The 12,534-nt window shown below is 47.3% G+C and overlaps 2 non-coding genes across 2 annotated transcripts; both read left to right on the top strand.

Annotated features, from left to right (window-relative positions):
- Positions 1-6,673: 6,673 nt before the first annotated feature.
- On the top strand, positions 6,674-6,745 carry TRNAC-GCA (transfer RNA cysteine (anticodon GCA)). Its single transcript has one exon. It is a non-coding gene; the product is annotated as a tRNA-Cys (tRNA).
- A 1,753-nt stretch (positions 6,746-8,498) lies between these two features.
- Positions 8,499-8,570, top strand: TRNAA-UGC (transfer RNA alanine (anticodon UGC)). Its single transcript has one exon. It is a non-coding gene; the product is annotated as a tRNA-Ala (tRNA).
- Positions 8,571-12,534: the final 3,964 nt, after the last annotated feature.

The following is a 12,534-nucleotide window of genomic DNA, read 5'->3' as shown; positions in this document are numbered from 1 at the left end:
CAACAAGGCACTCCTCCTTCTGCCACTGGCCTGTCCCTGGGATAACCCCAACCCACGCATGATAGAGGGTCGTGACATCAGTGGAGAAAGTGCCTTGGCATCAGCCTGGGAAAGCTAGAGGAATTAGGCCAGTGACCTTTCAGAGACTTGTGGCTTGGCCTCCTCTGCCCTTGGAGGTTGGCTGCCTCCTCCTGCTGGCCTCCTTTGCGTTACTTGCCAAAGGAGGAAGTGAGGCAGGAATGGGGCAAAAGAGGAAGTTCATGCTGAGGAAGGTATGGCAGGAGCTAAGTGCCTCAGTGTGGCTAAGTGGGGTTAATAGAGCACCACCATTCATTCTGCAAAGCCTGGGGAGGTGCAGTTGGCTGCTGGGAGGTAGAATCCAGTACCTGCCTCTTGGCTTCCAGGGATGGCTATTTGCAGTCCAGGAGAAGAAAGATGGTTCTGTGTGCAAGGAAAACAAGCAAAGCTATGGGAGGAAATTTGGGTGCGGGCTCTCCCCCCCTCCGCTGGGGGAAGGGGTTGGGGTGCAGGAGGGGTGGCACTTACCCCGGGCGTGAAGCTCCCAGAGTGACCGGCACACACAATCCTCTGGCAGCAGCTCCTAGGTAGGTGGGACCGGGTGTCTCCATGTGCCACTGCCTGCAGGCACTGCCCCCAGAGCTCCCATTGGCCACAGTTCCTGGCCAATGGGAGCTGTGGAGTTGGTACTCAGGGCAGGGGCAGTGTGTGGAGACACCCCCACACACACACACAGGGGATGCCGGGACATGCCAGCCACTTCTGGGTGCGGCATGGAGGGATGGAGGCAGAGTGGGCAGGGAGCCACCTTAGTGCTGCTGGCACATCTTTGCACACCCCTTGGTGGGAGGGGAGCAGAGGGCCTCCATGCGCTACCTGGGGTGGGGGCAGAGCACGGAGCTGCCACCCCTCCCCCCGATGAGGGGTGTGCAGAGATGTGCCAGCAGCCGGCTACTTCTGGGAGTGGCCTGGGGCCACCGGCCATGGCAGGCAGGCAGCCTGCCTGCCTAAGCCCTGCTGCACCACCGGCCTGGACTCGGGGGCAGGTTGTCAGATGACATTTGTCCTGCATTTTGGGGGTCCCCCATCATTGGGGGCCCTGGGCCACCACACAGTTTGTTTCATGGTAAATCCACTCCTGGCCTGCTACAGCCCTCTGATCTACCGTCTAAACTATTGAAGGGAAGCTTATTTGCAACTGCTACTGCCTGTTCCTACAAGTTAACCTATCCATGCACAGTTTTGCAGCAGTAACAAACTGGGCCAGTAAGTCAAAAGTTGATGGACTGACACCATTCTCTGCTAGCAACAGGCTCCTTTGTTTTTCTTCTGGACCTTCAAGCGAGGCAGGGGCCTGCAGAGCAACAAGAGCCTGGCCCCTGAGGTCAGGGAGCTGCTGAGGCTGCAGCCTGCCAGGAGGGTCCCCAGCACTTCTCGCTGGCTGGGCTGAAGTCAAGGGGCACTCCTATGGGAGGTAAGTGCATCATTTCCTGGCCTGAGGCATTGGTGTTTCTTTGTCCCCTTTTCCTACCCAGAGAGGCAGGCAGCTGCTGTGGGGACACACGAGTGAGGCTCTCAGGAAATCAGTCAGCTAGGTGTGGCTGGCAGGGGAAAGAGCCGGGCCTTCCATCTCAGCCTGCCATTGGCCCACATTGCTCTGTGCTTGGCCAACCATGGGAGGAGGGACTGTGGCTGCAGCTCAGGCTTCGGCCCCATGGCCATGCTTCCCTGGCAGGGTACACCACAGGCAAAGAGCTGAGCAAAGTCTACATAGTAGCAGGAGGGAAGGAAGGTGGAGCCTGCACATCTCGTGGGTTTCTCCCTCGCTACTCAGGCAGAAGAAGGAGGGGAACGACAAGGACCCGGCTGAAGATTTTGCACTTGGACTGGAGGATTAAGCCTGAGGCCCCATCGTTGCTGCTCGGACATGGGGTTTTGTGGTGCTGCCCCCAATGGTCGCCCATCCACTAGGTCAACACATTGAAGCCAAGGGGACCCGCTTGGAGGCAGTAAAAGGGGCCATTTGCAATAGCCAGCAGTTCTCAAGGAGCATCCGACATGTACGCCCTGAGTGCCGTTACCCTCTGGGCGTGTCCCAACTTTGTTTTGCTTTGTCAGCATGAAAAGGGTTTTGTTTATGAATCTGACAGTTTTCAAAAGTTAACCTTCACTGCTGTTTCAGGACACAGGGTGGATAAGCCTGATTTATCTGCACTGGATTATTGCAATCTGAGGCCTCTCCTTCCTTTTTGGTTACACAGACAAGTTCGTACCCTGAGTTAGGTAGAAGCAGCATGGCCACCATTTATCAGTCCATTTCTCAGATGCAGCCGTGGACCCCAACAAATGTGCGTGATATGCAGAAATTTTGGGGTCTCCAATTTTTGACTGGGATAGAAAGCCCCCTCCCACACCAGTGTTTCCCATTACATTGCTAGTCCACAAACCCACTCCTCTTGGCTCCAGTTTTTTGAAGACTGATGACTCAAGATAGGTTTCTCTTCCAGAAATACTTCCGTTGCCTCAAGACATAATGCAATTGCAAATGAAAAGGATTCTCTTTTATTAATCACAGGGTTTTTTTATTCAAAGAAAAACTCTAGAGCGAAACCTCAACGTTAATGAAAAGGTGATATTAAGAAAATGTCAGTTTCTTTTTGGGGGGCATTGCAAACTTGTTTGCACCTTTATTAAATATTAAAATATAGTTATAAGAATGTTACAGCTGAAATGTCCAAAATATTACAATATATAGTATATCTGGTTTTGTTGCAAAATGTTAAAACTCACCAATTTCAACAGGTTCCTATTGTTGTTGCCCAAGCACAACCAAATATAAAAGTTTAATACCCTCAGTGTGTTTTGATAGACCTGCCTTTAAACTTCATTTGGGTTTCCTTTTATGCTATTTTTGTTTGTTATGTTATGTTAAAAAGATATGGTGGTTGTTAAAGCTTGTGCTTTCAAACCGTTAACAAAAGTTGAATTGCTATCACAGGGAAATTAAGAAACTTGGGTAAATATTCTGTTACTAACTTATTTGCTAAAACAGAGAACTCAGCAGGAAGAGCAATTCACTTTCTCATAGAATCATAGAATATCAGGATTGGAGGGGACCTCAGGAGGTCATCTAGTCCAACCCCCTGCTCAAAGCAGTACCAATCTCCAAGCACCTATTTTAGCAGTTAAGCCCTATATTTAGTATAAATAATTAGTAATGCACATGTTAAGTGAAAATGAATGTCTATACAGCAACTGCAAAAGCATGTAAAACAGACACATTCATACTAAAGTATTGGGAAAATTAAAAAAAAGCATAGTTTGTAGTATAATAGACTTGGTACCTATTACATGAAGGAAAGTTAACCTGTGTATTACATTTCAGTTATTGAAAACAAGAGAAGTGTAAAACAAAGAAGCAAAAACTTTATTACATTAACCAACTTATCCTGTTTAAGGATGTATCCCAAAGACATGAAAGGACATCAGAGCACAATGAAACCCCTGAATGTTGGAAGAAGAAAAGATAAAGTGCCTTATAAATAAAAGACTTCTCAACTACACCTCGGTCTACCACATACGGACGATTGAGTATGCAGTTGTCTATAGTGACATTATAGAAATCACTACCTGGGCCAGATCTAACAGTTATTTAAACTGTAAATTATTAAGCAACGTGAGTTCCTTTGCCTGTGATTTTAAATGTTTATCACTGGAAAATGGCTAAAATTTCATTACTATATAAAAGGAACTGTAACTTTCTTATCAGGAATATGCATGAGACTTAGTAACTGGGCAAAAGGCTATTCCACATTCTGGTATCTCTCAAATTAGGAGGCTCCGAATTTGAAATGGAATTATGGGTTTCATGTCAAGATTATCTGAATCTGGAGTATCCATTTTGAACAGAGTAAAATATATATAAACATTAACTATTGAATCAATGCAGCTTCCACTTCTCTGTCTCTCCCAAGGAAATACCGTTTCTGTACAAAGTACCCAAACCTTTTAACAATAAGAAGTGAAATGAAATAGCCACACGATGGTATCAGAATCTAAGTAATTTGTTAGTCTCTAAGGTGCCACAAGTACTCCTGTTCTTTTTGCGAATACAGACTAACACGGCTGCTACTCTGAAACCTAAGAAATGAGAAGCCATGTTCTTGTTCAATGTGCATTGAAGCTGAAAAGGGAGATGTTTTCTCTTTGACTCCTAGGCCTCCAACTCTAATTCACTAAATACCCCTTTCCTCCCACAGCCAGGAATAGAACCCAGGAGTCATGACTACTAGCCCCCTCACCCTTCTCCCTGTGACAAAGAAGAAACTCTGAGACCCCTGTGCTGTCCTTTCACCACCTTGCCTGGGCTACACTTGAAACCCAATGGGGTTTCTGTGGGCAGTTCTGAATCTTCCTTCCAGGAAGGGTGTACAAATAATGCAATTAACCAACCAGAAGGGGCAGCAGGTATTAGTATAGGAGCTATTGAAATAATCATAGTAAAGTACTTTAGGGAAACAGTTATTAATGAAGTGTCAATAAAAGGTGAGAATCTGATAGTGTCAGTGTCACACTAGAGGGTGCTGTGATGGTTTTAAATTTGTCATCCAAACCTAGCCACCACCTAGCACATGTTTTAACCTCTTCTTCTCTTACCGTTGCTCATTATCAGAGAAGGGGAGAGGGAGTGAGCAATAGAAACAGAGACCTAGTGACTGAAGCAAACATTTCTTTGCTCTTTGCTTAGCTCTGTCAGTTATTTGGGTACAAACTCACCCACCAGCCACTGTCTGTCCTGGGCTTAATGGCCAGGAAGAGCTCAGCTGTCAATGAGACTTGGGGAGCTTGGGAGATTACTGTGAGCTTTGCATTCCTGATGTGTCACAATCATGGGGCTATTCTGTCTCAGTCCCTTTAATTGACACAATGCTATCTACACCAAGGTTAAGTTGATATAACTGCATTGCTCAGGGGAATAATTTTTTTACATCCCTAAGCAATGTAATTACACTGACCTAATTTTGTAGCGTAGACCTGTCCAAAGAATCACACACACACACCTTGGGAGTAAAACTTCACCTGCTCCTCTGTTTTACAGAATCCAAACACAAGCAACTCGTGTCAGGCCCCAGTGGGGGTTGGTAGGGAGTCAGGTGTGGGCAGACACCATGGCTTAGTCCCAGGCAGGCATCCTGGCTTAGATGGCTAAAGCCCCTGCCTTGTAAACAGGAGATCCTGGGTTCAACTCGTAGTGGTGCCTTGTTTAGTGGCTTTTGGGGCACCTGGTATTGGCTACTGTCAGAAGACAAGATAAAGAACTAGATGGACCTTTGGTCTAGCCCAGTGTGGTTGTTCTTGTGGCTTAAATTACACTCAGAGGCACACAGCATGAACACAAATAGCTGCCTCACAGCTTTAGCTCCATAAGCCCAAGCCAGATGACCTAGGCCAGCCATGCTGCAATCTTTATCACAGGAGAGATGTACTCTAAGGGTACGTCTCCATTGCAATGTAAGCCCAGGTGTGGCATGCTGTGCTCAAAGCAGCACCTTGAAGCCCCATATTCACCACTGTCATATAATGATGATATAGTTTGTACAAAGTCTGCCTTGTGAGGTATCATTTCAAAAGTCTTGAGCTCTTGAACATTAATGTCTTCTTGCATTCTATGTGCTAGCATTGTCTGGGAAGTTATGAAGTTTTGCTCTGTGTGCGTTACTGAAATATGTTATAAGGTTGGGAAATGCCCACCACCAGCCTTTCAGGTGCAACAATGGAGGAGCCAGACTCGCTGCTGGCCCATTAAAGGTATCCACACTCCCAAGGACTATCCCAGGAACTTATAAACCTCTAAGGATGGAGATTCCACCACCTCCCTAGGTAACCCATTCCAGTTCTTCACCACTGTCCTAGTGAAATAGTGTTTCCTAATATCCAACCTACACCTCCCCTACTGCAACTTGAGACCATTACTCCTTATTCTGTCATCAAGTACCACTGAGAATAATCTAGATCCATCCTCTTTGGAACCCCCTTTCAGGTAGTTTAAAGCAGCTATCAAATCCCCCTCATTCTTCTCTTTTACAGACTAAATAATCCCAGTTCCCTCAGCCTCTCCTCATAAGATCCTTTCCCCTAATCATTTTTGTTGCCCTCCCCTACACTCTCTCCAATTTGTTTCTGTAGTGGGGGGGGGGGAGAAAACTGGATGCAATGCTCCAGATGTGGCCTCACCAGTGCCGAATAGAGGGGAATAATCACTTCCCTTGATCTGGTTGCAATGCTCCTACTAATCCAGCCCAATAAGACCAGTTACCCATATTGAATGCAGACTCAGCGATATTTGCTAAATTGGTTACTGTCCATTCAGTAGGTTATTTCCTACTTATTCATAAATAATGAAGATGCTCTAAGCAGATAGGAGAGAGCTGTCCCATCCGTGTAGTTAATCCATCTCCCCGAGAGGTGGTAGCTATGTCACTGGGGGAAGCTATATCAGTGGGTGTGCAAGCTGTGGTGTCTACATCTATATATAAAGTTTAATCAAACCCCATTTTTAAAACCACTGTGGTCTGGGAATGGAAAAGGAGCTCTTTGAGGCAGGGCCTGTCCTTCAAAATCCTTAAGATCACTGACTTACATACAGACATGTCATTGGGGTATAGCTCAGTGGTAGAGTGTTTGACTGCAGATCAAGTGGTCCTTGGTTCAGATCCAAGTGTCCCCTTGCAAGCCTGTTCCTTTAACAAAAATAAGTGCATATCCATTATGTTCAGGAGTTCCACTGAATAGGGATACCTGAAATGAATGGAAACACTCAATGTTTTCCTGTGCAAATGCATAAAAACCTAGCAAATATGTCCCTCAGCTGAAATCAGTTTCAATCGTGTAAGTGTCTAGTTTATGTTTTCATCAATTTCATCCTTGGCCTCCATGGGCTACAATATGTAGAAGAAAAAGAACCACATCCACTTGGGAGGAATGGACTAGTTTGTATTACATTTGGTAAGTAAGTTGCCATTGGGACTGAAAATTCTACTGGAGGTGCATAGGAACCTCTTAGAAAAATAAAATAACCAAGATTTACCAAACTACCTGTTACACATTCAATCCTTTCTTCCTGCACACAATATAAATTGGGGCTCTAATAAATGTCAACCTTCCTTTAACACAGATCATTGTTCCTTGTAACTTTCAGATGCATTCAAATGGCAGCTGTGGGCTCTGAGAAGCAGGATGGGCCCTCTATGATAAAGTCCATGCAACATTCCCTGCTCATCCCAGCCCTGGTATGTTGCCAGTAGCCTGCTGTCCCTGGGTAGCAGCAAAAGATGTTTCCCACCATTCAAGGGACCCCAGCCTAGGACTAAAGTCAGTTTCAGGCTTCTCCTCTCTCCCTTCTTGGAATCAAGATCATGTTTTTACCATGAGTTAAAGCAGTCCGAACACCCAGAGTCTGGATCAATGTCACAAGTTCCCAGTGTCTCCATGAAAGACAATTTGTTACATCCCAGATGAGTGGAGTTAAATTGGTTCTCAGCCTGAGTCTTTTGCTCTTAATCCTGAGGATATTGTCCCACCATGGGGCCATTTCCCGCCTCTCTTTCATATAGAAGCACAATTTTCTTTGCACAGACACAGGAACAACAAGATCTTTCTCTATCCCTTCTGCAAAGCAGGGTGCCAGATTCCATGGAAACAATGGACAAGCAGGGGGCCCTGGGCACATCCAGCCCTGGTAGTGAGATGTTCCCTCCCCTCTTTCTTTATGCTGCTGTTGTTATTTCATGGATTGTGTGGAATGGGAAAAAAGCTGAATTCACTCCAGGTGGAGGGAAGAAAGAACAGTGAAAATCTCAGGACCCAACCCCTGCTACCAGGATCACTGAGGTGCTGGGAATCTGCATGGGAAAGGGATTGTGTGAATTTTCAAAGTGGAGAATGAATAAGAATCTACAACAAGATCTACCTCATTGATCACTGACACAGGCTAATCCTGCTGCAGATAGAAGGGAAACCGGGAGCGATTCTTTGCTGTTCAGCCATGGAAACAGTGACCCAACTGCATCGCAGTGAATGTGCTGGGGAAAGCTGGACTTTACAGGCAGGTGGAAATAGCAGATCCTAAAAATAACTGGAGCTCTCCACACCACTTCTGCCACCAGGGTCAGGTGTTGAGCTGTTCACAGCATTCCCCACCACCATGACCTTCCAGCAGGGGATTGCAGCACCCCCGACCCAATGCAGGGGAGAGGCCTGATTCTTCTATCTCTGCACCCTGAGTCCAGGGCACACACTCTCTCTGCCCAACACATAGAATCTGGCCCTGCTGCAAAGTGACTCCAAAGAACCACCAACCGCCAGGACAGCAGGTTTTGCCCTCAGAGCAGGGAATGTGTCTGCCATGCTGCTTATAGGCCACTGGATGCTCTGGAAAGAGGAGGGCTTTGAGTGTAACCCATAGCATACACTGACCATCTGGGGATGTAGCTCAGTGGTAGAGCACATACTTTGCATATATGAAGCCCTGGGTTCAAACCCCAGCATTTCCTGGCACTTTTTTTAACCCTGCTGCTTTGCTCATGCCCAGCTGGGATGTGGCCCAGCAGTCTCCCTGCATGAGTTTCAATTCAGCTCAGTGAGGGACAAGTGCCAATTGAATGGAAGGTCTGTGGGGGTTTCTGCTCTTAAGTCACCTTGGTACATTTAAGATTCCCACATGCTGTGCTGCTTGGGACAATGGTAGATGAGAAGGGCGAATCCTTCAGCACTGGAGGGAAAGATCCCATCTGCACAGACTGAGAGGCAAGGAAACAGAGGGGCAGTCAGTGCTCAGAGAGGAGAGACATCAGTGATTTACACCCAACAGGGGACACTGTCTCTTTGGCCTGGTCTACACTATGAGTTTAGTTTGAATTTAGCAGCGTTAAATCAAATTACCCCTGCACCTGTCCACACAACAAAGCCATTTACTTTGAAATAAAGGGCTCTTAAAATCGCTGTCTGTACTCCTCCCCGACAAGGGGAGTAGCGCCGAAATTGACATTGCCATTTTGAATTAGGGTTAGTGTGGCCACAATTCGACGGTATTGGCCTCCGAGAGTTATCCCACAGTGCACCATTGTGACCGCTCTGGACAGCAATCTGAACTCGGATGCACTGGCCAGGTAGACAGGAAAAGCCCTGCGAACTTTTCAATTACATTTCCTGTTTGCCCAGCGTGCAGAGCACAGGTGACCACGCAGAGCTCATCAGCACAGGTAACCATGCAGTCCGAGAATCGAAAAAGAGCACCAGCATGGACCGTACGGGAGGTACTGGATCTGATAGCTATATGGAGAGAGGATTCCGTGCTAGCAGAACTACGTTCGAAAAGACAAAATGCCAAAACTTTTGAAAAAATCTCCAAGGGCATGATGGACAGAGGCCACAATAGGGACTCACTACAGTGCTGCATGAAAATTAAGGAGCTCAGACAAACCTATCAAAAAATAAAAGAGGCAAATGGTCACTCCGGGTCAGAGCCGCAGATATGCCGCTTCTACGCTGAGCCACATGCAATTTAGGGGGCGCCGCCACCACTACCCCACCTCTGACTGTGGATTCCAAGCAGGGGGTAATCTCAGCCATGCCTGAGGATTCTGCAGATGGGGAAGATGATGATGAGGAGGATGATGACGAGCTTGCGGAGAGCACACAGTACTCCGTTCTCCCCAACAGCCAGGATCTTTTTCTCAGCCTGACTGAAGTACCCTCCCAACCCCCAGACAATGAGGCCATGGAAGAGACCTCCGGTGAGTGTACCTTTGTAAATAGAAAACATGGTTTAAAAGCAAGCATTTTTTAATGATTAATTTGCCCTGAGGACTTGGGATGCATTCACGGCCAGTACAGCTACTGGAAAAGTCTGTTAACGTGTCTGGGGATAGAGCGGAAATCCTCCAGGGACATCTCCATGAAGCTCTCCTGGAGGTACTCCAAAAGCTTTTCCACAAGGTTTCTCGGCAGTGCAGCCTTATTCCGTCCTCCATGGTAGGACACTTGACCACGCCATGCTAGTAGCAAGTAATCTGGTATCATTGTATAACAAAGCCTGGCAGCGTATGGTCCCGGTGTTTGCTGGCATTCAAGCAACATCCATTCTTTATCTTGCTGTGTTATCGTCAGGAGCGTGATATCGTTCATGGTAACCTGGTTGAAATATGGGAATTTAATGAGGGGACAGAGGTGGCCATTCCTACTGGGCTGTTTGCCTGTGGCTGAAAAGAAATCCTTCTCTGCAGTTAGCCAAACGGGGGGCGAGGGGGAGAGGGAATTGGCGCTGAGCTTTTCATATTTGTCTAGCAGGGATCTTCCCTGATACCAGCCACGCGGTGGGGGGGAGGGGTAAAGCGATCATCCCAGATAATTCATGGCGGGGGGGGGGGGGTTAGTTTGGTTTCTGCAGGGATCTTCCCTGATACCAGCTACACGGTGGGGGGAGGGATAAAGCGATCATCCCAGAGAATTGGATGCGGGGGGGTTAGTTTGTTTTCTGCTGCTGCACGTTAACAGGAAAACTGCAGCACTCAACGGGCTTTGCTTGGTATGTGGGAAAGGAGGGCACTGCTTTAAGGCTGCAGAAGCCGAAAGACAATGGCTTACCATGGCCGCATGCAAGCCGAATTCTGTTGCCCGGACCTGCGTCTGTGATCTTTAACACCAAAGTCGCAGGCACTCAATATTAAGATGCAAAATGCGACCTTCTACTGAAATCACATGTGCTATGTAATGTGAATAGTGTTGTTCACCATGAAAGAGTATAAGCATTGTTCTGTAAAATGTATCTTTTAAAATACTTCTCTCCCTTTTTTCCCCTCCCTCCCCCCCCTCCAGCAGCTGCAAATTTTTCAAGCCTCCCTCCTCCGTCCCGAAAGCTATCTCAGATAAAGCGGTGAAAAAAAAGGACGCGAGATGAAATGTTCTCGGAAATCATGGACTCGACCCACAATGAAAGAGCTCATCTGAATGAGTGGAAGGACACGGTATCAAAGTACAGGAAAGATGCCAGTGAACGTGAGGACATGAGGGACCAACGTGAGGACAAAAGGGACCAACGTGAGGAGAGGAGAGATGCTCGAGATGAGAGGTGGCAGCAGGAAGATCAGAGGAGGCAGGATGCAATGCTGGGGCTGCTGCGTGAGCAAACGGACACGCTCCGGCATCTGGTGGAGCTTCAGGAACGGCAGCAGGATTACAGAGTGCCGCTACAGCCCCTGTATAACCACCCTCCCCACTCACCATGTTCCATAGCCTCCTCACCCAGACGTGTAAGAGCGGGGAGGCTCCGTGCACCCTCCCACTCCACCCCAGTGGACAGCCCAACCAAAAGGCTGTCATTATTTTAAACTTTTTTAGCGGCTTTTTCCTTCCCTCCTATCCTCCTCCCAAACCCCACCCGGGCTACCTTGTCAGTTCTCTCCCTCTTTTTATAATCAATTAATAAAGAATAAATGATTTTTAAATGATAGTGACTTTATTTCCTTTGAAAGCAGGCTGTGATCTAAGGGGGAGGGTGGGTTGTTTACAGAGAATGAGTCAATAAAGGGGGCGGGTTTTCATCAAGGAGAAACAAACAGAACTTTCACACCATAGCCTGGCCAGTCATGAAACTGGTTTTCAAAGCTTCTCTGATTCGCACCGCTTCCTGATGTGCTCTTCTAATCGCCCTGGTGTCTGGCTACATGTAATCTGCAGCCAGGCAATTTGCCTCAGCCTCCCACCCCGCCATAAAGGTCTCCCCCTTACTTTCACAGAGATTGTGGAGCACACAGCAAGCAGCAATAACCATGGGAATATTGGTTTGGCTGAAGTCTGAGCGAGTCAGTAACGTGTGCCAGCAACCCTTTAAACATGGAAATGCACATTCTACCACCATTCTGCACTTGCTCAGCCTGTAGTTGAACAGCCTGTAGTTGGACTACTGTCCAGGCTGCCTGTGTATGGCTTCATGAGCCATGGCATTAAGGGGTAGGCTGGGTCCCCAAGGATAACTATAGGCATTTCAACATCCCCAACGGTTATTTTCTGGTCTGGGAAGTAAATCCCTTGCTGCAGCCATTTAAACAGATTATTGTTACTGAAGACGCGAGCGTCATGAACTCTTCCCAGCCATCCCACGTTGATGTTGGTGAAACGACCCTTGTGATCCACCAATGCTTGCAGCACCATTGAAAAGTACCTCTTGCAGTTTATGTACTGGCTGTCCTCGTGGTCCGGTGCCAAGATAGGGATATGGGTTCCATCTATCGCTCCACCACAATTAGGGAATTCCATTGCAACAAAGCCATCCACTATGACCTGCACATTTCCCAGAGTCACTACCTTTTGTAGCAGCAGCTCAGTGATTGCTTTGGCTACTTGCATCACAGCAGCCCCCACAGTAGATTTGCCCACTCCAAATTGATTCCCAACTGACCGGTAGCTGTCTGGCATTGCAAGCTTCCACAGGACTATTGCCACTCACTTCTCAACTGT

This window comes from Malaclemys terrapin, chromosome 15, assembly GCF_027887155.1.
Source record: "Malaclemys terrapin pileata isolate rMalTer1 chromosome 15, rMalTer1.hap1, whole genome shotgun sequence".
Taxonomy (NCBI): Eukaryota; Metazoa; Chordata; order Testudines; family Emydidae; genus Malaclemys; species Malaclemys terrapin.
The sequence above is the reverse complement of the archived record's forward strand: the minus strand, read 5'-3'. Positions and strand labels throughout refer to the sequence as shown.